The sequence below is a fragment of the Lygodium microphyllum genome, chromosome 29, assembly GCF_053477565.2.
Source record: "Lygodium microphyllum isolate KBCC chromosome 29, Lygodium_microphyllum_v1.1.10, whole genome shotgun sequence".
Classification (NCBI taxonomy): domain Eukaryota; kingdom Viridiplantae; phylum Streptophyta; class Polypodiopsida; order Schizaeales; family Lygodiaceae; genus Lygodium; species Lygodium microphyllum.
In genome coordinates, this window is record NC_141163.1 from 19,549,626 (window position 1) to 19,575,360 (window position 25,735).

Sequence of the window (25,735 nt, forward strand, 5' to 3'; positions counted from 1 at the left end):
ACCACCCTTATTCTCCCCCATTATCAGTCCTAAGGTATTTCAGCCTCTATGGCCAATCTAGTTCTCAACCAATGCAAGCCATCTCTGAAACACAACCAAGACATCTAACTTAAGCTTAATGGGATAAGCCCAGACTTTATGCAAAAAATCATCCATGAACATCACAAAATAATTTGCACCACCCATAAACTGATAGGGCATTGTGCCCACAGACATCTGAATGTACCAATGCTAGGGGCTCACTCATGCGTGTCCTACCAGACTTCTTATGTGTATTCCTAGTTTGTCTGCCATAAAGCCAATGCTCACAAAAAATCAAAACATGCATAGTCAAGAGGCGGTAAGTACTGCAAACCAAAAAGCATTTTCATTCCCTTCAAGGACATATGGCCCAAACGGGCATGCCAAAGAGATACATGTGGGATGGAACTGACTGACAAAACATGGTCAATAGAGGACCCATCAACTATAAGAGGATAGAGGCTGCCAACCTTGGCACCTCTAACAAGCACAAGTCTGCCAGGGGTGATCTTCTAGGTGGAATCCCCAAATGAAACATAAAATCCAACATCATCAAGCTGCCTCTGCAGACATAAGACTGCATGTAAGCGCAGGTAGATGACGCATATCCTGTAATAGAAAAGTACTGCCAGTAGAGAACTCCAACCGTACATCCCCAATGCCAATAATAGTAAGTGACCTGTCATCACCCAAGTGAGCTGAACCAGAGACAGTGTGGTAGGAATGGAACCACTCATAGCATGGTGTAACATGAAATGAAGCACCAGAATCCAAAAGCCAGCACTATGCATACATAGAGTGAAAATTGGTCAATGATGTAGCATCACAAGAACTAGCTGCAAGTATGTACTCCCCATCGGAGTCATCAGTCTACATGAAATTTATCTCCTCAATTTTCACACTAGATTTTGCATACATAATGCTGCGATTAGAGGACTTTTTCCATACTTTGTCTTTCCCCTTCTCTTTACACTTCTCATTGCGCAACTCATGACACTGTGGGCATATATGACCCTTCTTGCTGCACGGATGACATGTCACATTAGCATTTCTCCCACAGACTTGCTGTGCAACTTACCACGCAACTTAGACCTAGACTTTTGTGAGTCTTTGCCACAGCCATTCCCACTGTCACTCTTGCCATTACCATCTCTGCCTCTAATAGTCAAAGCATGAGATACACGAGAGGCATCCAAGTTCTTACGGTTGATCTCTTCCTATAGAGAAAAGCACTCTCTACATCAGGCAAGTTCAAAATAGTAGCAGGAGCACATAAGGTAGTGTGGAATACATCCCATGACTCACTCAGAGTCCCAAGCCAAAATAATGGAGTAACCTTATCATTAAAGGTAATGCCCTGCGAAGTCAAGTTCTTGAGAATAGCATGGAAGTGGCTCAAATGAGCAAACATTGTCATATTATCCTTCATGCGCCGGTCCATAATCTGCTTCAACCAATACATCTGACTTGCTGGACTTTTCTTGTCATATGTTGAGAGTGGAAAAAGACTATATTTTTTATTGATTTTTGTTGTTTTTGAGGTCTGAATGGTTGATTTTTGATGGATTTTGAGTGATGATTGGTTGTTTTGGAAGTGTTTGAGAGTGTTTTGGATGATATTAATTATGTTTTGGAAGCTCATGATGATTCTTAGTAGAAATAATGAGGCTCTGTGATGTTCTGGTAGGTTTTGTTGAGGTTCTGATACCTTCTGTTTAGCTTCTATTTTATTCTGATTTTCTTCTATATGAAGCATGGATTGATGATTGATGAAGGTTGAGGTCTTTTGAAAGCTTATTGAAGAGTTTTTATAGTTTGGAATGGTTTTAGTATGAATTATGAGGATTTGTTATTCTTTGATGACCTTCTGTAACCCTTTGTAGACCTTTTGTAGAGCCTCTGTCTCTGCTCTGTTCTTGTTTTGTTCTGTTCTATAGATCTTCTCTAAGTGTTCTGTAGAATCTATGTGTGACTTTGGGAAAGTTTTCTCACTTTTGGAAAGGATGAATCTAAGTTCAAAAGAGCTAAACAAATGGAAGAAGAAGTTGTTGAAGACTGAAGAGAAGATTGAAGTGACAGTGATAGTAGTGAGCTATGAAGAGACACTGTAGTGGCTCTGGTGCCCTTTCATACCTCCCATTCCTCTTGGGAGATGCATCCACGACCTAAGAAGGATTATTAAGTGCCATTCTTGAGTATTGTAGTGAGAAGATGATGTACTATTGATAGAGAGAGAGAGAGAGAGAGAGAGAGTCAAAGATAGCCAAATCTATCAAAACAATGTATCTTTCTATGAGAGATACGGAGAAAACTACGAAGACAATGAAGATGAATACTATGTGATTAATTTCCATTCAAAAATTGTGTATTCTGTTATGTTCCATGTTCTATTGATGGATTCTATGAAGATGTTGAAGATTATGGTTCTATCAAATCCGTGGGAGATATCTACTATGATGCTGCGTAAAGATTTGATGTTTTCCTTATTTTGGTGATCAAAGAAATCAAAGCTTGTTGATGTTACAAGATAGATTTTCTTGCAGTAGAATCCCCTTTTCCTTGGTGTCTCTCTTGGGGCTCCATCGTAGAGGTTCTTAATTTAATCCCAAGCTGCCAAGCACTCTGTGCTTCCTCAACCACATTGTAATGCACATGTTCAATGAAAGACAAGATGAGGGTGGACTTGCATAACTCACCAAACTCATCCCATTCGTCATCAGTCATAGTTTTAGACTACTTGCCATGCATCCTTAGTGGCTTGATCTGAGATTTCTGAACCAATACCTACCAAACTTGGCTCTTCCAATAGGCATAATTTATACCATCAAGCTTAGTGATGTTGAAGATAGCACTATCAGTGGAAGAAGACGCCATACTACAGTCCAAAATGGTGTAGACAGTTCAAAATTGCTTGTTTTTTGCTATAAATAGCAAAAATACCACCAAAACCAAGGCAAAATGGCCACGAACTGATAGCTAATGATGTTGCCCACCAAGTACCATCAAAAGTACATAAAATCAGGATGATTTAGCATGAAAAATCTATGTCTTCCCATGCATAATTGCTTACTATAATAAATTATAGTCAGGTATAATGAGACCAAACTATAGGCAAAATGAATGCACCAAATCAACCATTGATTATCAAAGCATAACCAACATCAAGCGGGCATAAATCAGCATGTGATAGTCATACAGACATCTGACAAATACCCAAGCATGTCAAATGAATGCATCAGTAAGTCGGCACATCCCCTATGTAATAGGGCAAAGTGTACACAACACTGGCAAGACCTAACACAGAGAGGTGTATGCTCAGGGAGTGCAAAGCCCAAATCAGCCCAAGTACATCTGTGGGGACCACCATATATCAACCATGCAACATCCAAGTGAAGATCCCAGTCTTAAGTATCCGAATGCTCAAGTAGCAAAAACTATCTGCTTAATGTCTGTCAAGCATATCAAGACGCTCCCACTAGCACAAAAACCATAAATATCAAGCAAAGAAGCTCAACAAGGGCATATGATAGCACCAGTGCCAGAAGATCCAAGATCAAGCATAAATAAGACCTCATGAGCATATAGGCCATGTAGCATTCGTACATAGCATCCATAGACATCAAGTACATCCAAACTATAACTCTGGCAAGCCAAGAAATAGCCAAAGTAAGCTCCGGGCAATCAAATATCAAGCCAAAGCAAGGCTCAATAACATCCAACTCCAAATAATGTAACGGGCATGTAGGAGCAAGCATGTCAAGACCGATCAAACATAAGCAAAGTACATGCCATAAGTACATCAAAGATGAAGATCCAAATGATATGCGAAGTGAGCTCAGGCTCAACCAATGATTTGAGAGCAAATCCAAGCTCTATGTCGATTCCCCAGAGTCACTACATCAATGTCTATATCCAGGAAAGAGCCTGAATGCAATAGGCATATGCAAACATAACCAAAAGAGCTTCAGCCCTGAATATTCCAATAGCAAATAAATGTCCAAAACTAAGTAAACTGTGGCTCAATCCAAGCTCAAAATCATAGGCAAACCATAGGCATACTTCCCCATATGTATAGGCACCAACCATGTAGCATGAGCATAAAATGTAATGACAGGGGGCTACCCTATTTTGGGCTACCTATGGACTATGTAAAATAGTCAATGACTGAGTAAATTCAGCCCTAAAAGCATCTCACATCATAGACATACATTCCATTAGCATTCTAGGAGCATTCGATACCAACCGAGCAACCAATGTCAATGCCAATCAAGCATAAACATAAAGTGCTGATGTAACACTACTTGTGGCTACTTGTGGACTATGGAAAACAATCCTAGACTCAGGTAAATCAGTCCACAAATCAATGCCAATGATAACCACCAATGTCGAGCATCAAGGGGTGTTCCCAAGTGCCAAATGAAGTGTTTTCAAGCTGTCCATGAGTGCCAAGGGAGGGCTGAAGTAAAAAACGAATTTTTTGCAGGTCTTCAAGCTGGACCAAACAGATCTAGGGCCTATGGAAGGGCTGGGCAAGGTCAAGGCAAGGTTGGAGGAGTAGTCAAGGACCCCTAGGAGCTCCCTCTTGAAGGGCAAAGTCACCGGTAGAGAGTAGGCATCACAAGAAGCAAGAGGACATGGCTGCCTTGCTTCACAAAACCTATGGACTGAAGTAAAATAACAAAAGAGAGCTCCAATACCTCTAAAGGAATGCCCTGTGGGTGCCCAAATGGGCCGGATAGGTGCTCGGGAAGCTAGGGAGTGACGGGAGCTCAAGAGAGTCGACTATGGCTGTCGAGAAGGAGACCCAATAAGTGTAGGTAATCGACAGGAAGCTGAAGGAGTCACGAACCAAGTTGGAATGCTCGAGCAACCATTCTCCGATACTAGTTGAAAGGTGAGAAGGATCGAAGCTTGCTTGGAAGAGCTATGGTGGGAGAGAGAGAGAGAGAGAGAGAGAGAGAGAGAGAGAGAGAGAGAGAGAGAGAGAGAGAGAGAGAGAGAGAGAGAGAGAGAGACCAAATGGGAACTCCAACCATCACAATGTGTGACTGGGCCTTCCTTTATTCAAACTATCACTAAAAGAATAAAGAATAAAGTGACAGTAATGGGCGCTTGCCACCTACAGTGTGCAGTGGTGGATACTGTCAGTGTAGTAATACACGGGTGGCTAGGCAAAGGCGCATTTACCCCCAACATGTTATGAGAAAAATTAAGGGCAATCTCATGACTTACAAGAGTAGTCACATATAGGTGGTAGATGCTAGTCTTGAGGCAAGGGGAACCATAGAGGTCGTGGCAGGCATAATGCAAGTCATGAGAATAGTAGATAATGCTATAATTGAAGTAAAAAAGGTCATATTGTATATGATTGTCTAGAAAAAAGAAGAGGTGGAAATAACAAAAATTGATGAAGACATCATAGCAATTATGCATCTACTAGTAATGAGGTTGATAATGTGAATTTGTTTGTTATGTGACACATGATGAATGCAATAAATGCATATACATGAGCAGTAATGTGACTGGTGATGTATGGTATGTGGATTCAAGTGCCTCTAACCATATGACATTTCATAGAGAATGGTTTAGAGAAATGAAAAATACTGAAATGCTTCGTTTTGTAGAAATAGGTGATAATACAGTGCATTCTCTTACTCATTTTGGGAGTGTCCCATTGTCTATGCAGGATGAAAAGTTTAAGTGTTTGGTTGATGTGATGCATGTGTCTAACATCACAAAGAACTTGGTTTCTATTGGGCAAATGGTTGAGTAGGGATTGCAACTAAAGTTCAATTAGAACGCTTACTTTCTAGAAGATTTCAAAAAAGGATGTAAACTGGTTGCAATATGCAAGGCTATGGAAAGAATATTTTCTTTTGATGTAAATGTCCCCAAGTTGAAGGTTTCTATGTTCACATAAGGTGTAGGAGTTGTGGGACTGATATTGACATTTGGCATAAATATATTGGACATGTAAATGTGCAATGGTTGAAGAATATGTATTCACATGAAATTGTGATGGGCTTGTCTAAGTTCAAAGTAGTTGATATATAAAAGTTTGTAAAGCATACCAACTTAGGAAACATATAAGGTATGCATTTCCTCATAATAAACATGTAAGCAATTTGGATGTGTGGGGTCCTACAAATACTTCATCAATGAGGTTGGATGTAAGTATTATCTAATCTTTATTGATGATCATATAAGAAATATATGGGTGTATTTCATGAAGGAGAAAAGTGAGGTGTTCTCTCACTTTTAGAATTTTAAAAATATGATTGAGAAATAAATAGGTGTGTTGATTAAGCGCCTGAGGTCAGATGGAGGGGGCGAGTACCTCTCCAATGAATTTAGTAATTTTCTAAATTAGCAAGGAATTTAGAGCCAGTATACTCTGCAACAAAATGGTGTGGTTGAAAGGAAGAACAAGCACATTGCAGAAATTTCATGAGACTTAATGGTTTAAAAAAACATGCCTCATTATTATTGGGTTGAAGCTGTCTCTATAAAATATTATGAACAAGGCTCCCATTGCTACAATCCTTTATGTGACACCAAAGGAGAAATTTACTATAAGAAACAGATTTGTCACATATTAAAGTATTTGGATGCAGTGTATATGTACATGTTCCTAATGAACTGAACAAAGTTGGATTAGAAAGCTAAAAAGTGTATATTTGTTAGATATTCACTTGAGAAAAAGGGTTATAGGTGTTATAATCGAGTTACATCCAAGTTACAGGTGAGTAGAGATGTGTTTGATGAGATGAGCAGTTCGTATGCTACTGAAAAACAAATTGTTGTAGATGATATGAAAGAAAAGGTGATTATAGAACATGTGGGCCCATAGTCACAAACATTGACTGGGCCAAAAAAGGCCTCTTCTAGTAGATCTACCAAAAGACCATGGAGTGGTAGGTTGCATGCAAGTAGCACTCCTCCTACAAGTGCCAAAATTGCATCACAAAAGAAAAAAGAAATAGTGGTTGAGCAACTTGGTATGCTACATGTTTCTGTAGTCTATTCACATGTAGATGGTGAGTTTGATGGTTATCATGTAGATGGTGAGTTTGATTGGTTTATACATCTGGTGTAAGAAAAACCAATGCTAATGTAAAGGGATCATAAAGTCCTCCACAAGTATGTAGGTCAACAAAGTAAGGTACCTCGTAAACAAGTTGATATATGATGGTCATATTACTTGCCATTATGTATATATGGCAAAGGTTATAAAAACAATTGAACCCACTTGTTTTGAGGAAGCTATTAGTCATGGGCATTAGGAGAAAGCCATGGATGAAGAAATGGCTACATTGGAGCTAAATTAGACTTGGGATTTGGTGTCATTACCTAAGGGAAAGAAAGCTATAGGTTACGAGTGGCTTTACAAAGTAAAATATAATGCAAATGGAAGTGTAAGTAGCTATAAAGTAAGACTAGTTGCCAAAGGTTATGCATAGAATTATAAAATTGATTATGAGGAGACATTGCTCCAACGACAACGATGGCAACTATAAGAGCTGCCATTACAATGGTTGTAGCAAAAGGTTGGGTCTTGCATCAAATGGATGTAAAGAATATATTCTTTCATGGTGAGTTGCAAGAAGAAGTGTACATGGAGTAGCAATAGGGTTATGAGAGCATGGTTCACCCCGATTATGTGTGCAGGCTACACAAAGTCTTATATGGGCTGAAAGCATGGCATGACAAGATAGCATAGTATATTGTCTCTATTGGTTTTCATGTTGAAAATGTAGATCACTCACTTTATGGGTATTAGAGTGATAGGGGCATTGTTGTGATTGTCTTGTATGTGGATGATTATTTGATAGTTGGGGGTGATAGCATGCAAGAGGTGGAGCATGTGAAGAGTCATTTCAAGCAAAAATTTGACATGAAATATTTGGGAGAGCTAAAGTACTTTCTTGGCATTGAGGTGATAAGAACATCTAAAAGAATATGGCTCTCACAAAGGTAGTACATCTTGGATATATTGACAAAGTATGGTATGATTATGATTGTAAGCCGATCTCAGTGCCATTGGATCAAAATGGTAAGCTAAGTGCTGATGTAGGTGAGATATTCGAGGATCTCACGATGTATAGTAAGATGGTGGGAAGTTCACCACTATCACTAGGCCAGATTGTAACTACATAGTTGGCTTAGAGAGTCAATTTATGCAGGTGTCTCGTAGCCTCATTTGGACCATGTGTGACGTACCTTGTAGTACCCTAAGGCCACATTGGATTATGGTATCTTTTTTATAAGTCTGACTTAGTTGTAACGTGTCCACTAGTATCATCCAGGACACGTCTTAGCAGTCCATCGGAAAGACTGTCTAGAAAGCTCTGCCCAGCACTCCCATGGAATGTTACGGGATTTGCGATCTAGGTCTTCCCATGCGTGCCACGTAGCGGAAGTACCCTGGTCGTTCCCACTTAGGATCGATCGGAATTAGGGTTTTCTTGATTGGTCATTACCTAGCAGCAACTAGCGTCGGACCCAAGCGAACTACTTTACACAGAACTGCCAGGTCCGAACCGGATTCACACTGCACTTGGTTCAAGGAGAATGGGAAACGAGAGGGATGCAAAGCTCAACCTCTCTTCCATAAGGCATAGTCCCATTCCGTTCCACTAAAACAGCGTAAATCGGTTAAGACATAACTCTAGGTCATCGCTTTCGTTATTCATTTCCTTTGACGATCATCCCGCTGTTCTTCGAGATTTTGAGAAAAGTTCTCGGCTAATCGGGGCCACCCAACCGTAGGATAGACCCATGGCCCATCCTCCGCACTTTCCTCAGTTTGTTTTAGTTATGTAATTAATTAACACATTAATTTGACATGTAACAATCAGCTTCTTTAATTAAATCCGTTAAGCACTGGTTCCTTCACGTAATCTTATCACGTGACATAGAAAAACAATATCAAACAAGTTCTTTATTAACATATCATCATTTTTATCTTTGAAATACAAGGAGTTCCGCCCGTAGGCTTGTCCATGATCCGCCCAAAGCCTATCCAGTAATCCATAAGGATCACTGTTCCAAGTTTCCGCCCGTAAACTAGTATGCGGGCCTCGAGATCCAATCCCGAGTCATGTTAGCCTCTTGTGCAGGACCCCAAAGGCGAGGGATTTACGGCCAGAGCCCCCCTGGCACCCAAGCGTCCTCCTACTCCAAGTAGAGCTCAACGGAGAGACCTCTCACGGTGGGTTCGGTCCACGTTCCTGGCACGGTTAACAACCCCCTTGGTTAGGGTCAGGCAGGCAGTCGGGGGTAGCTGAAACTGCCTCTTCCTTCAGGCCTTCAACTTGAAGCGTAGATATTCATCTAATTTGTAATTCATAAATCAAACAGTGCTCTAAATTCTCTAGCAAGCACAAACACTTTCATTAACCAATCTTGTTGTTGGCAAACTGCTAAAGAATGATTCTTTCCTTTCGAATGCGTCAGCACTCGTTCCAAGGTGTCTTGCAACTTGGCAAGATCCCTTATATTCTGGGTTAGGGCGTACCTTATTAACCCAACTTGGTCGACCCTAAAGTTCATTGGATACTTTAGTTTCCGGTTTTTAACTTTCCTTATTTAGAAGGATATCAAAGAATACATCCTTTTGCAAGATAACTTGCGTAAGGATCCGCCATCCTTGTTGAGGGTTTTTACCCTTTCTTCTTGTGAATCAATCACAAGACTATATGACTTCGTACTTGCTGCGCAAGTCCTGCGATGAAATAATCCGTTTTAGTTTCTTTAAGCTGACGTTTGTCCAACCTAGGGTTCCTTTTTAAGGATCTCGGGGACAAACCCTAGTTCTTTTACATTTACGAATTTATTGACCCTACAATCAGGGAAGATAGTCAAGTGTTTAAGGTATAAATGTTTCTTGGCCTTTAAATCATTCCCAAGGCATACTTCGCAGCATAGGTATTTCTAAGTTTACCTTAATTCGGTTACCTTTAGAAGGTAATATTGAGATCACCTCGACACGATTGTTATCCTTGTGACAATTGATTTTTCAGTCCTAAACTTTAATGCTTTAAGGTTAGGTAAATTCAATTAATCTTCCTTTTTCTTTGCAAACGAAACTCATGCCAAATAACAATCTTTTCCTTGCTAAGATATGCAATTAGCAATGATAACTTCCTAGAATTCGAGCAACGTAAGAAGCCTTTCATGAATTTCATCTTCTATGATGATTCGTTGCAAAAAGGAATAGGGGCTAATGGTGCAAGATGGAGTTTTTATACCTTCAAGTTTTAGCCAAAATATACTACTACAGTAGGCAGATAATCTTGCTCGTAATTCGTTTCAAAGCATGATGCTATTTAAAAGAAACTATGTTTATTATATTATCATTTTTGCATGTTTAATTAAACTAAACTCCTTCATCATAAATAACTAGGACAAAATATATCTTATCCCAACAATTCATCTTGCATGATTAAATTAAAACCGATATAAGACCAAGAAGGAAAAACCTGGTTTTGGGGTGAGATATCCACATGGATACCGGGAGATGACCCTCCCGCAGCTACTCATTGGACTTTCTTAGGCGGCATCGCAGTTCGAACGTGAAGGCAGCTTTTACTCTTTCTTTCAGATTTCCACCGTCTCTCTTTTGAGGCAAGGAGTCATTAAAAAGGTTGACCACGAGAAGGGATAATAAGACCCCTAAAGTCTTAGCTTCTTCGGAGAGGGAAAGGTTTATAAAGCTTAAGAGAAAAAGGGTCTATAGAATATAATCACGGTGAAAAAGGTTACGTGTGAGTGTGGCTTCACAAACATATATGAAAGCCCTTGGGAGATCTTTGGGCACTAGAGTGAAAGGACTTAGGGGTTTTTCAAACCCAAGGAAAATTTTGAAAGATAACACAAGGGTTTATAGCACGGGGGAAAAAGGCATGTAAGTAAAAAGGGGACACGGGTTTTAGAAAGGGCTTAGGGGTGTATTAAAAAAAAAAGAAATATGAGGGGTAAAACACGGCGTTTCAAACACAAGTTGGGACTTATGGATTTAGGCACGGGGATTAAGGGTTTTTTTTAAGGCCAAGGGGATTGGGCTAAGGTGGCTTAAGCACGGGGTGGGGAATTAGTGGCTTCACGGAAAAGGAAGCTTAAAGCCTAAGCCTCCACAGAAAGGGAAGTTTAAAGCCTCCACGGAAAGGGAAGTTTAAAGCCTCCACGAGAAGGGAAGCTTAAAGCCTCCACGGGAAAGGAAGCTTAGAAGAGCCCCCCTTAGAAGCTTCCCCAAGAAGCTTCCAGGAAGCTTTTGGGGTAATCAAATCTACGTGGAGTAAGAAAACTCCAAAAGGAAGAGGAGGGACGGCGTTAGAAATTGGCAGCGTGTAAGGATGGATGGCACTTGTTGGATAATCGGCCCCACGATGCACCATGGACGTGATCTGGAGGTGACCCCCACCGCGCAGCCGAACGTGAGCCAACGCTCAACGGACTTCCTCCCCCACTCTGGTAACGGCAGGGCATCCACTTCCACCTCCGCGTAGCCGAACACGAGCAACTCTCTCTCTCTCCTTTCACCCTTCTCACGGCGATTGGCGGCTCTAGGTATCAGCGGGGTGGCAGCCAACGTACGGTGCCCTCTTGCCCCCTCCACTCACGACACGGCCCCCGGCGTCCGTTTCTTTCCCCTCCCGGCGTGGTTGCTTCCAACCAGCTCACGAACCTCCAGCTTTTCTCCACAACCCTCTCTCTTCTCACCTCTTCGAGGGGGTATTTATAGGAACGGATAAGGCCTCCCCTTCCCCCCACGTGGTGCCCGCATGTAGTCCCTCCTCTCCACCTCTTCACTCTCCCATTTTAGCACGTCCCCTTCCCTCAACCACGCTTTGGCTGGGGGGAAGGTAATTAAAAAAATTTGCATTAAATCCAATATTTATCCCTTATCCTCCTCCCAAGAGGAGGTTCTCATGAGAAATACGCGGTTTCGTTAAGCTATGTCTCGTTTGGGCTCAGTGGAGAGTGTATTAGATTAACTCGTCCCAACCCACAATGTAACATTGTCACTTCCCCGAGACTTCACATGGCCTTTATAATATTTTTAACAAAAATATTACATTCTCTCCCCCTTAGAGGAATCGAGATGACCTCATCTCGATATAAACTGGGGATATTTATGGTTGAGAGTGTCTTCATCTACCCAAGTGGCATCCTCTTCGGGATAATCTTTCCACTGGACGAGGCATTCTCTCAAGGTTCTGGATCTTAACTGTTTCTCCCTAACATCTAAGATCCTATCCGACCTTAGTTCAAGGATTCCTTGACTAGGCATTACAATTTGTTGGTCATCAAGTACATGGTTAGGGTTGGGTACATATTTTTTCAATAGGCTAATATGGAATACATTGTGAACCTTTAGGTTCTCACGGAGTTGCAATCTATAAGCATTGGGTCCTAGGCATTTGAGGATTTTGTACAGCCCACAATACCTTGGACTTAGCTTCTTGCAATCTCCTAGGGATAGAGAACTCTTTTTAGGGTGTACGCGAATGAAGACCATGTCTCCTTCTTTGAAGATTCTTTCTTGACGTTTCAGATCCGCGTATGCCTTTTGTCTATCCTTGGCCGCTTGTTTTCAGAAGGAATATCAGTAGACCCAGCCAAGGTCAGAGATGTGCTTGAATGGCCAATACCAGTATCTGTCAAAGAGATACGTAGCTTTCTTGGATTGACAGGATGGTATAGGGTCTTCATAAAAAACTATGCTTTGATTGCAGCACCTCTGATGGATTTACTGAAGAAGCAGACTTCCATTACATGGTCAACTTCTGAACAAAATAGCTTCGACAGATTGAAGCAAAGTTTGGTATCAGCACCTATTCTAAAACTTCCTGACCTCAATAAGGAATTTGAGGTAGTAACTGATGCTAGCATTCTTGCCTTGGGGTGTGTACTTATGCATGAAGGTCATCCAGTAGCATACTCTTCAAGGAAATTGAAGAGCCATGAAAAGAATTATGCTATGCATGATCTGGAATTACTAGCTGTCATCCATGCTCTAAAACTTTGGAGACACTACCTGTTGGGTAACAAGTTTACTCTAGTAACCGACCATAAGAGTCTCAAATGGATTTTTACCCAGAATGAGCTCAACATGAGGCAACGTCGGTGGATTGAAGTGTTGGAGGAATATGATTTTGAAATCAAGTACCGACCAGGGAAAGAGAATGTAGTTGCCGATGCACTTAGTCGCAAGGCATTCCTAAATTCCCTACTCTTGCAGAATCCATCAACGGCCAGATCTCTAGCTACAAAAGTATCTATGCCAAACAACCCTATACTTGAATTAGCTAGAGAGGAAGCATGCCATGATTTGGCCTACCAAACAATGCTAAATGAGATCTCTACCAAGGAGCAAAATCAAAAGTTGCAAGCTAAATATCAGGAATTTTCCATTGATAATGGACTTGTCTACTACAGAACAAGGCTATGTATACCAGAAAGCCAGTCACTTAAGCAGAAGATAATGTGGGAAGCTCATAATTCTCCTTTCGCAGGACATCCTGGCTATGCTAAGACTCTTAATGTAGTTAGGAAGAGCTACCATTGGGAGAGGCTCAAAGGTGACGTTCTCAAATATGTCACTGAGTGTTTGTCTTGCCAACGTATCAAAGCCGAACATGTCATGATGCTAGGGAAACTGCAACCGCTTGACATCCCCCAAATGAAATGGGAATTCATCAGTATGGATTTTGTTGTAGGCTTACCCCAAGTCCAGGGAGGATACAACTCCATCACGGTTGTGGTTGACATGCTTACTAAGGTTGCACATCTTATTCCAGTAAAGACAAACTATAAAGCCTTCGACATTGCAAGGTTGTTTATCAAGGAGATATTCAAGCTACATGGTTTACCCAGAAGAATCATTAGTGATCGAGATTCTCTCTTCACATCACACTTCTGGAGAGCTATCTTTGAAGCTATTGGGACTCAACTCTGTTTTAGTACTGCCTACCATCCCCAAACGGATGGCCAAACAGAGCGAGTAAATCAAGTCATCGAGGATATGCTTAGGGCATACTGCTGTGGAGAGCCGAAGAGGTGGATTCAATACTTGCCATTGGTTGAATTTGCCTACAATGCTTCATACCACCAGAGCATTCAGATGTCCCCTTTCCAAGCATTGTATGGTCATGATTGTCGAAGTCCCCTAAACTTCTCTGATCCAACCCTAAGGGTTGAAGCATCAAGATACTATGAATCCCAGATATTCGATCTGATGCTTGAAGAATGCACACTTCTTCATTTTTGCATACATCTTATGTGACCTCATTGTCTCAAGGACAATCCGAAGTTCAGGTTCATGATCTTCTTCCTGTTTAGAATAGACTAAAGTGTCATCAAAGAAGACAAGCACGAAATCATCAAGATATGGCCTAAAGATATCCTGCATTAATCTATTGAAGGTAGCAGGTGCATTCGTAAGCCCGAATGACATAACCAGGAACTCAAAGTGCCCATATCTTGTATTGAAGGCCGTCTTTGGGATATCTTCTTCCTTGACCCTTATCTGATAGTAACCTGACCTGAGATCAATCTTGGAAAAGATCTTTGCACCCTGAAGACGATCAAGAAGCTCATCTATTCTATGAATGGGATACTTGTTCTTGACTGTTGATTGGTTCAACCCTCGGTAATCAATACATAGTCGAAGTGTCCCATCTTTCTTTTTCTGAAATAGTACTGGAGCTCCCCATGGTGAATTGCTAGGCCGGATGTAGCCCTGATCTAAGAGTTGCTTGAGTTGTTCCTTCAGCTCAATTGCTTCTGGTATGGACATTCTATAAGGTCTCTTTGCAATTGGTGCAGCTCCATGCACTAACCTAATCTCATGATCTACTTCTCTTTGAGGCGGAAGTTCGGTCAATTCTTCAGGGAATACGTCAGTGTATTCCTTTAGCCAAGAAGGTCCTTCATGAGACTCTTGCTTTTGATCTAACTTGTTGAGTTTGATCAAGTAAATGGGTAATCCTTTTTTGACTCCTTTTATGATCCGAGATACTTTGGCCAATTGGATTCTTGGCATTCCTGCCTCACCTTGAGTTGTGACAAATTCCCTTTCAGAGTTTCGAAAGGAAACTTGACCCTTTCCACAGTGAATGTGGGCATTGTTAGGCTTAAGCCTGGGCTTAAGCCTGGGCTTAAGCCAATCCATTCCGAGTAGACACTCATGGATACCTAAATTCATAACTCTGAATTTAACTGAAGTCTTCTTTTCTCCCAGAAAGAATTCCACCTTATCAGATTGCTTGGTACAAGTTACCTCACGACCATTTGCCAATTCCACAAGCAGGGTAGGTGCCTCTACTGTGGCTATTCCTAATCTTTTTGCACATGCTGGCGAGATAAAGGAATGTGTACTGCCATAATCAATCAAGGTTTTGAAACCTTTACCTTGATAGTCCGACGGTGTCTGAATCACCGAGAACTGGCGATTCGGCCCTTTCTTGTGTAAAGCGGCATGGACTGTCGCTCTTTCGAATTCTGCTTCCATGGTCGGATCTTCCTCTTCTTCTTCTTCGCATCTTTGCCTATTGGCTATGTAGGTGGTTCTTCCTCTTCCTTGGGTAGCGGCTTCTTGACCACGGCCTGTTCCTTGAAAAGGCGCTTGGCGATGTCCTCCACCAAGCTTGGGACATTGCCTCTTGAAGTGACCGGGTTCGTTGCAGTGGAAACAACGAAGGTTTCGGCCATTACTTTGAGTAGGAACAAAGTTGTTGACGTTATTCGTCCTTGCTTTCTTTCTTTGTCCCTGATTATGACCTTGAACTCTCTTCATTTGAGGTCTGAATGCTCCTCTGTTTGGGTCATTATAAGACCAAGTTTTGTTACTCCTTGGTCTAGCTTGCACCTCCTGAATTATAGGCGCCGCTCGAATGAATGCATCCTGAAGATCTGATGGATGCATAGATTCGAGACGGGTATTTACTGGTGGATTTAAGCCCGCACAAAATTTGGACACCTGCTGTGTCATGTCCATCTGTGGTGCATACTTTAAAAGTGAAACGAATTTAGAGTAGTATGCGTCAAGAGTGAGTCCTAGCTATTTTAGCTCGTAGAACTCGTTCATTTTCTGCGTGCAATATGCAGGTGGTAAGTATCTTCCCTGCATGACTTTCTTCAGCTTCTCCCAAGTAACGGATCCCTCTGCAATCCCTTGATCCCTCCACCATTGCTTCCACCAAAGTCTGGCTTCGCCAATGAGTTTTAACTTGGCGAGCATAGCCTGATTGGTGGATGCTGTACCGGCTGCTTCGAAGTAATCCTCCATGGATTCAATCCAAATTTCAGCATTAGCCTGAACAAACCTGCCTCTCTCGTCAAACTGGAGTGGCTTAGTTTGCTTGAGGAGGAACTTCTTCTCCTGGATCACAGCAGTACTTGATGTAGGAGGCGAGTTTGGAACCTGTACCTGGGGTTGTGCCTAAATAAAGGTTTTCTTAATGTTATTATACGATAATCGACGTTAGCTTAGCTATCTCATAAACAATGTAGCTACTTAACATTTTATCAACTCTTATGCACAGCCAGACATTGATAAAAAGAAGTCTTTATTTGTATTTACGTGGGCATAGTCCTTTCGAATACAACATTCCGTGTGATGATAAGTCAATTGTTACATTTAGTTTGGGGAGAACAACATTGTATTGCATTTATCTACAGGAACTGAGTAATAGTAGGGTTTTGGGTCATGGATCTTCAGGGATCGGTAAGTCATTGGAAGTTCAGGATATCCTTTCCGTTGAAATCCATACTTCTCATGGCGGCCCAACACTTTAATCCTGTCGGCGGGGATTACACGAGTTACTTCCTCATATACATATGAGTTTATCTCAACCCTCCAACCACGAATATGTAAAGTCAAATTTACGTGAGCTTCCACAAAAACGAACAGCTTCACGACTTTCAAGTCTTCCAACCATGATCCTTTTTAGGTTGGTCTGTAGATAAGCAAACCGGTGGGCGGCTATATAGTAGATTCCTGAAGACCCTGTCCATCTTCGTTCTATGTATCAAGGTGATGGATTATAAATCTGCTCCAGGATGTTCATCATCCCAATTCTTTGTCTATAAAGCGGAGAATGCATTGCAGTCATAAACATGACTTGAAATACCAAAAACTTGTTCCACGCTTCGTAATTCTACAAGGCAGCATTGAAGGTAAGGGAATGTTTCAACAGCAACAATTGCTTTACTTCATTTCTTTGAGATTTCATAAAAACAATTCCATTATTGGTCGGCTCTGATACCAACTGTAACGTGTCCACTAGTATCATCCAGGACACGTCTTAGCAGTCCATCGAAAAGACTGTCTAGAAAGCTCTGCCCGGCACTCCCATGGAATGTTACGGGATTTGCGATCTAGGTCTTCCCGCGTCTGCCACGTAGCGGAAGTACCCTGGCCGTTCCCACTTAGGATCGATCGGAATTAGGGTTTTCTTGATTGGTCATTACCTAACACAAGCGAACTACTTTACGCAAAACCGCCAGGTCCGAAGCGGATTTACACTGCACTTGGTTCAAGGAGAATGGGAAACGAGAGGGATGCAAAGCTCAACCTCTCTTCCATAAGGCATAGTCCCATTCCGTTCCCCTAAAATAGTGTAAATCGGTTAAGACATAAGTCTAGGTCATTATTTTCGTTATTCGTTTCCTTTGACGATCATCCCGCTGTTCTTCGAGATTTTGAGAAAAGTTTCCGGCTAATCGGGGCCACCCAACCGTAGGACGACCCATGGGCCATCCTCCGCACTTTCCTCAGTTTGTTTTAGTTATGTAATTATCTAACACATTAATTTGACATGTAACAATCAGCTTCTTTAATTAAATCCGTTAAGCACTGGTTCCTTCACGTAATCTTATCACGTGACATAGAAAAACAATATCAAACAAGTTCTTTATTAACATATCATCATTTTTATCTTTGAAATACAAGGAGTTCCGCCCGTAGGCTTATCCATAATCCGCCCGAAGGCTATCCAGTAATCCACAGGGATCACTGTTCCAAGTTTCCACCCGTAAACTAGTATGCGGGCCTCGAGATCCAATCTCGAGTCACGTTAGCCTCTTGTGCAAGACCCGGAAGGTGAGGGATTTACGGCCCGAGCCCCCCTGGCACCCAAGCGTCCTCCTACTCCAAGTAGAGCTCAACAGAGAGACCTCTCGCGGTGGGTTCGGTCCACGTTCCCGGTGCAGTCAACAACCCCTTGATTAGGGTCAGGCAGGCAGTCGAGGGTAGCTGAAACTGCCTCTTCCTTCAGGCCTTCAACCTGAAGGGTAGATATTCATTTAAGTTGTAATTCATAAATCAAACAGTGCTCTAAATTCTCTAGCAAGCACAAACACTTTCATTAACCGATCTTGTTGTTGGCAAACTGCTAAGGAATGATTCTTTCCTTTCGAATGCGTCAGCACTCGTTCCAAGGTGTCTTGCAACTTGGCAAGATCCCTTATATTCTGGGTTAGGGCGTACCTTATTAACCCAACTTGGTCAACCCTAAAGTTCATTGGATACTTTAGTTTCCGGTTTTTAACTTTCCTTATTTAGAAGGATATCAAAGAATACATCCTTTTGCAAGATAACTTGCGTAAGGATCCGCCATCCTTGTTGAGGGTTTTTACCCTTTCTTCTTGTGAATCAATCACAAGACTATATGACTTCGTACTTGCTGCGCAAGTCCTGCGATGAAATAATCCGTTTTAGTTTCTTTAAGCTGACGTTTGTCCAACCTAGGGTTCCTTTTTAAGGATCTCGGGGACAAACCCTAGTTCTTTTACATTTACGAATTTATTGACCCTACAATCAGGGAAGATAGTCAAGTGTTTAAGGTATAAACGTTTCTTGGCCTTTAAATCATTCCCAAGGCATACTTCGCAGCATAGGTATTTCTAAGTTTACCTTAATTCGGTTACCTTTAGAAGGTAATATTGAGATCACCTCGACACGATTGTTATCCTTGTGACAATTGATTTTTCAGTCCTAAACTTTAATGCTTTAAGGTTAGGTAAATTCAATTAATCTTCCTTTTTCTTTGCAAACGAAACTCATGCCAAATAACAATCTTTTCCTTGCTAAGATATGCAATTAGCAATGATAACTTCCTAGAATTCGAGCAACGTAAGAAGCCTTTCATGAATTTCATCTTCTATGATGATTCGTTGCAAAAAGGAATAGGGGCTAATGGTGCAAGATGGAGTTTTTATACCTTCAAGTTTTAGCCAAAATATACTACTACAGTAGGCAGATAATCTTGCTCGTAATTCGTTTCAAAGCATGATGCTATTTAAAAGAAACTATGTTTATTATATTATCATTTTTGCATGTTTAATTAAACTAAACTCCTTCATCATAAATAACTAGGACAAAATATATCTTATCCCAACAATTCATCTTGCATGATTAAATTAAAACCGATATAAAACCAAGAAGGAAAAACCTGGTTTTGGGGTGAGATATCCACATGGATACCGGGAGATGACCCTCCCACAGCTACTCATTGGACTTTCTTAGGCAGCATCGCAGTTCGAACGTGAAGGCAGCTTTTACTCTTTCTTTCGGATTTCCACCGTCTCTCTTTTGAGGCAAGGAGTCGTTAAAAAGGTTGACCACGAGAAGGGATAATAAGATCCCTAAAGTCTTAGCTTCTTCGGAGAGGGAAAGGTTTATAAAGCTTAAGAGAAAAAGGGTCTATAGGATATAATCACGGTGAAAAAGGTTATGTGTGAGTGTGGCTTCACAAACATATATGAAAGCCCTTGGGAGATCTTTGGGCACTAGAGTGAAAGGACTTAGGGGTTTTTCAAACCCAAGGAAAAATTTGAAAGATAACACAAGGGTTTATAGCACGGGGGAAAAAGGCGTGTAAGTAAAAAGGGGACACGGGTTTTAGAAAGGGCTTAGGGGTGTATTAAAAAAAAAAGAAATATGAGGGGTAAAACACGGGGTTTCAAACACAAGATGGGACTTATGGATTTAGGCACGGGGATTCGGGGTTGTTTTTAAGGCCAAGGGGAGTGGGCTAAGGTGGCTTAAGCACGAGGTGGGGAATTAGTGGCTTCACGGAAAAGGAAGCTGAAAGCCTAAGCCTCCATGGAAAGGGAAGTTTAAAGCCTCCACGGGAAGGGAAGCTTAAAGCCTCCACGGGAAAGGAAGCTTAGAAGAGCCCCCTTAGAAGCTTCCCCAAGAAGCTTCCAGGAAGCTTCTAGGGTAATCAAATCTACGTGGAGTAAGAAAACTCCAAAAGGAAGAGGAGGGACAGCGTTAGAATTTGGCGGCGTGTAAGGATGGATGGCGACTGTTGGATAATCGGCCCCACGGCGCAGCACGGACGTGATTTGGAGGCGACCCCCACCGCGCAGCCGAACGTGAGCCAACGCTTGACGGACTTCCTCCCCCACTCTGGTAACGGCAGGGCGTCCACTTCCACCACCGTGCAGCCGAACACGAGCAACTCCCTCTCTCTCCTTTCACCCTTCTCATGGCGATTGGCGGCTCTAGGTATAAGTGGCGGCAGCCAACGTACGGTGCCCTCTCGCCCCCTCCACTCACGACACAGCCCCCGTCGTCCGTTTCTTTCCCCTCCCTGCGTGGTTGCTTCCAACCAGCTCACGAACCTCCAGCTTTTCTCCACGACCCTCTCTCTTCTCACCCCTTAGAGGGGGTATTTATAGGAAGGGATAAGGCCTCCCCTTCCCCCCACGTGGTTCCCGCATGTAGTCCCTCCCCTCCACCTCTTCACTCTCCCATTTTAGCACCATCCACCACGCTTCGGCTGGGGGAAGGTAATAAAAAAAATTTGCATTAAATCCAATATTTATCCCTTAACCTCCTCCCAAGAGGAGGTTCTCATGAGAAATACGCGGTTTCGTTAAGCTATGTCTCGTTTGGGCTCAGTGGAGAGTGTATTAGATTAACCCGTCCCAACCCACAATGTAACATTGTCACTTCCCCGAGACTTCACATGGCCTTTATAATATTTTTAACAAAAATATTACATTGGTGGTGTGGTTATTTGGTTATACCGATGCAAATTAGGTAGATAGTGTATCTAACAAATTGTGGACCAATGGCTACATATTTCCTTTGGGAGTGGGGTTGTGACTTGGAGCAATTATTAGAAACAACCCACTATTGTATTATCAAGTACAAAGATAGAGTATAGGGGTGGTACCATGGCAACGTGTGAGATAGCTTGGATGCAAAAGCTACTTGATGATTTTAGAATAGAGATAGACAAGAGAATTGTTATTTATTGTGACAACATGAGTAGCATACAATTGGTGAGGAACCCATTGTTTCATACATGCACAAAATATATTGAGTTTCATTATCATTTCATCAGAAAATGGGTCTTGGTAGGTGACATTGATGTCATATATGTGAGCATAGAGGAGCAAGTTGTAGACATTTTCACCAAGGCCCTAGGAGCATAAAAGCTTCGACAATTTCAAAGCTTCCTTGGATTACAAGTCATGAAATTGAGCTTGAGGGGGGAAATGTTGAGATGTCAAGCTCAACGTGAGCTAATACTGATGTACATAGATGACCATTTTTGCATTTACATTGCTGACGTGATTGGTACTTACATCAATATATCATTCTAGTGATACTTTACAGTTAGGACATTAGTTAGTCCACCTACTTGAATTATGGGATGTCTATCTATTCATCTTTCTATTTAGCATGTTTGCAATATGAATCACTTGTATGTTAAGTATGTTTTACTCTCTTTTTATTCTTAGTAGACTCTTATAGTGGAAAAGAAGAAAAAGAAAGACAAGGATTTTCAACTTCTTATCTTGAGTGCATTCTCTATGTGTTGTGTGTCTTGCAAGAGCTCAAGCTCCCTCTCTCCCCCCCTTCTTTTCATATTTACTTTGGGATGATCCACCATACACCATGATTAAGATAAAAAATTTCAAACCTTGCTTCCCTCCAAGTCTCTCTCACATGTCGATTATGTAGTGATTGTGCCATGAAAAGGGGATCTACATTGCTTTGTTGAATACAACTAAACATTTGTCTAATCCTCATTATTTGCCAGATCTTTCTATTTCTCTCTTTATTATACTAGCATGTTGCCTCCTCTTGTGACCTCTTAGCTTCAAGTCACATTCAAATCCTTAAGGATTGTGTTTTCATCACCTATTGTGTCAATTCAATTTTGACCAAAATATTGTTCTTTCATTTAAACAATTCAAGCCATACACAAAAAAGATCACTAGCTTCTCATCATCATCAATCATGATGTTTGCATTAGCACTTCCATTGCCTCTTGCCCACATAGTCTCTTCTCTGAGGGTATTCTTGATTAGCAAGCTAATGCCTATGTTACCTTGTCTAGAGTAGTCTCCATACCAATTGTAGCCTAAAACTTTAGTTTTTGGGCATTTTCTTTCCCCATCTTAACTTATAGCGTGATAATGTCTACTTTCTTTTTTCACATGACAATATATCATAGCTCCTTCTTTGAGGGGCTTCCTAACACTCTCATATTCCAAGTGATTAGAATGGGCCTATTGATCTCTTCTCCTTATTCATAATGATAATCACCATCATCTAGCTCTCATCCTCCTTACCCTCAAGCATTGCACATATATTCCTCTTGATAAGGGGTTTATGAGCTGATTTTTTAAGTGATATTTTGAATTTCTTACCTCCTTGACTTTCCTTTCTTCACATAGCGGTTTATTCTCTGTGTTGGCAATAGGCATTGCTTGATCTTTAAGTTAACTATCCTTTACCCTTCTCCTTTGATTCATCCTTATGTGGGGGTGTGACCTCCTTGTCTTGCCCTTTTTAGCCTCATGCTCCTTCTCATATAGAGTTTGGAAGAGTTGGCAAGGTTTTCTTTCTTTTCCACTTCTTATTGGACCTTGCTGGTGTAGCTGCATATACTTGACTTTTGTTTATCTCCATTTTCTTTAGAGAATCTTTGGTGAAGTGGCCACCTTCCTTGAAAATCAAGTAGGTATTTGGGAAGGCAGAGAACTTGACACTTATTTAGTCACAAAGCTCTAGTACCTCTACAATTTGCTTCCTTCGATCCCAAAGGATGCATGCATGTCTCGCTACTTTGACTGCTCCATTAGGTGAGGCAATACTAGCAATGTATAACACGTTTCCAAGAGCTTTAGGTAGTAATACATGTATCTCCCCACAAATCCATATAGGTATACCTAGAAAGGAGACCCAACAAGGCATTGGTGTTGTAAGATGTTCTCATGTAGAAACTAAGAACTCCATGGTAGAGAATGGATCATGTTATGTTTGAAGCCCACTATGGAGCCAACCATCCAGTATGCACAATCACTCTAAGGGACTTCTCTATTTGTCTCAAAAGTACTACATTCATAGAGTACTTGGGCGATTCCATATGTAGGGTGATAAGCCTATTGGGTGCTCATTACTTTCTCATTTGAAGGTCAGTTAGGAAGATTTTTTCCAATCAAATGATGAGAAGGCCAAGAAGGTCGAGATGGCCAATATCCCATATGCATATGCAATGGGCAACTTGATGTATGCCATGATAGCCACTAGACCTAACATAGCATTCGCATTGGGTGTTGTGGCTCATTATATGGCAACACCTAGCCAACAACATTGGGATGTTGTGAAGGGTATCATGAGATCAAGCTCAAAATTCAATAGATGTGCCTCAGATGGTAACTTGCATGTTTATAAGGATGGTGAAGAATTTGTATTGATTGTCTTATATGTGGATAACCTTATTATTACGGGTGACTATGAAGATATGATCCATCAAACTTGAAAGGATTTGAACTTCAATTTTGAAATGATAGACTTGGACTTGCTGTACTATTGTTTAGGGATTGAAGTCTAACAAGTGTCTACTTTAGCATGCACCTCATGCATTCCACCATTATTATTTGGCTCTAAGGAAAGTGTGTGCTTTGATTCCTCAGATACAACTTCCTTCACAAGGCTTGTCACCATGCTTTGTGCGATTACCATGCATTTGTATGCCTCCCTTGCCACTACTTGGTAGATCTTGTTGATATGGGGTTGCTGAATGTGATGCTATAAGTCATGTCATCCAGCCATGAAAACACTAGTGTCGATGACATTTCTAGCCATAGGAATCACTTTTTTTTCTATTTTTGAATAATTAATAAAGCATTTGAACAAGACAAACATTTTCTCATGTTGGTATTGGTACCTAACTCAACCTTCCATAAAAAAATTAGTCCTAGGGGTATACATAAAACATATGTTATATTGTTGGGAGAAAGTTGCACCATTTCTCCACCTTTGCATAGATGTTGCCACTCAAAGAAGAGACTTGGAAGACCTAGCCCCTATGCATAGTTTGAACTTTCACTTCCAATCAATCCCATGCACATTATTGCACCCAAATGAAGTCCTAAATATTTCCCAAAGGACATGGTTGACGTTTCAAGAGTCAAGGGTTGGTGCATGTATTAGTTGCGGAACTACTAAAGCCACCCTAAGGAGTACAATGTCCCACTTCTATCCAACATGATGCATAAGGCATTGGCCATCACTATTCAGCCATCAACCTTACATTTAACATTACCTCTACATCAAATGGTAGAGGGGTGGCCTAATCAAACAATATACATAGACATGGGATGCTGTAGCAACTCTTGCAACATTAATTTTAGATCCCATGTTGTAGCCTAGTTAGAAGAGTAATGAAAAAAAGTTAAAAAGGGTAAAGAAATGAAACCAATTGTAATAACAAAGCTACAAGGAGAAGTAGCAAGAGAATCGCGAGGATTGACAACAATAACCAAAAGATAGACTAAACTAAGTTGATAATGAGCAACATTAGAAATAATAAGAAGATGAAAAAGCCATAGTGAAATAAGGAGGAGGAGTAAAGGGAGCTCAAGAGGAGTCGAAAAAGAGATCAAAAGAACTTAGATATGGAAAAAGAGCATACTATAAAAAAGGCAACAGAGGAGAACGTAAAGGGAGATCTTTTGAGGGTTCCCTCAAGGTATCATAGACATGAAGGAAATAAATATAAGAACTAGAGTGGAAGAAAATCAAGCTTGTCATTGCCATCAAAGCAACTCAATGCCATTCCCTTCTATGTAAACTCTCTCCACTAAGGTCACTACCGCACGTCCCACTACCTACGCTATCATCCACCAACATAAACATAGTTGACATAGTCTGTGGGAGCTTTCGCTCAACCGCCAAGACCCTCGGACTGCTTATTCTTTCAAGCATTTCAAGCGAGCTCTAATGGCTATCTCTCACCTAGCCGACGCACCGTCTAACCTACGAGTGTAGTGAGCTTACCTTGATGCTCAATCGAGTACCCTCCTCTCTCTTGCACTCCGGTAGCTCCACGATCCTAGATGCTAGCACAAGCATCCTCAAGCATCCTCAAGCCTCCTCCATCTCCAAGCTCCATCCTCCATAGCTGCACGCGCAAGAGAAGAGAAGGGAAGAGAAGAGAAGAGGAGAGGAGATGGTGAAGAGCTTCACCCTCTTGATCCCTCACCCTCACACACACTCACTCCCTCACACTCTCACACTCCCTCTCTCAAGAGCACACACAAGCAAGAAGGAGAGAAGAAGAGAGGAAGAAGAGGACTCCTTTTGCCACACACCAAAGAATGAGCTTCTCATTCATTTTTCAACTTTATATACAAAACCCTAAATCCCTTCTGGGCGGTCATCCCCTTTTCCTCTTTTACA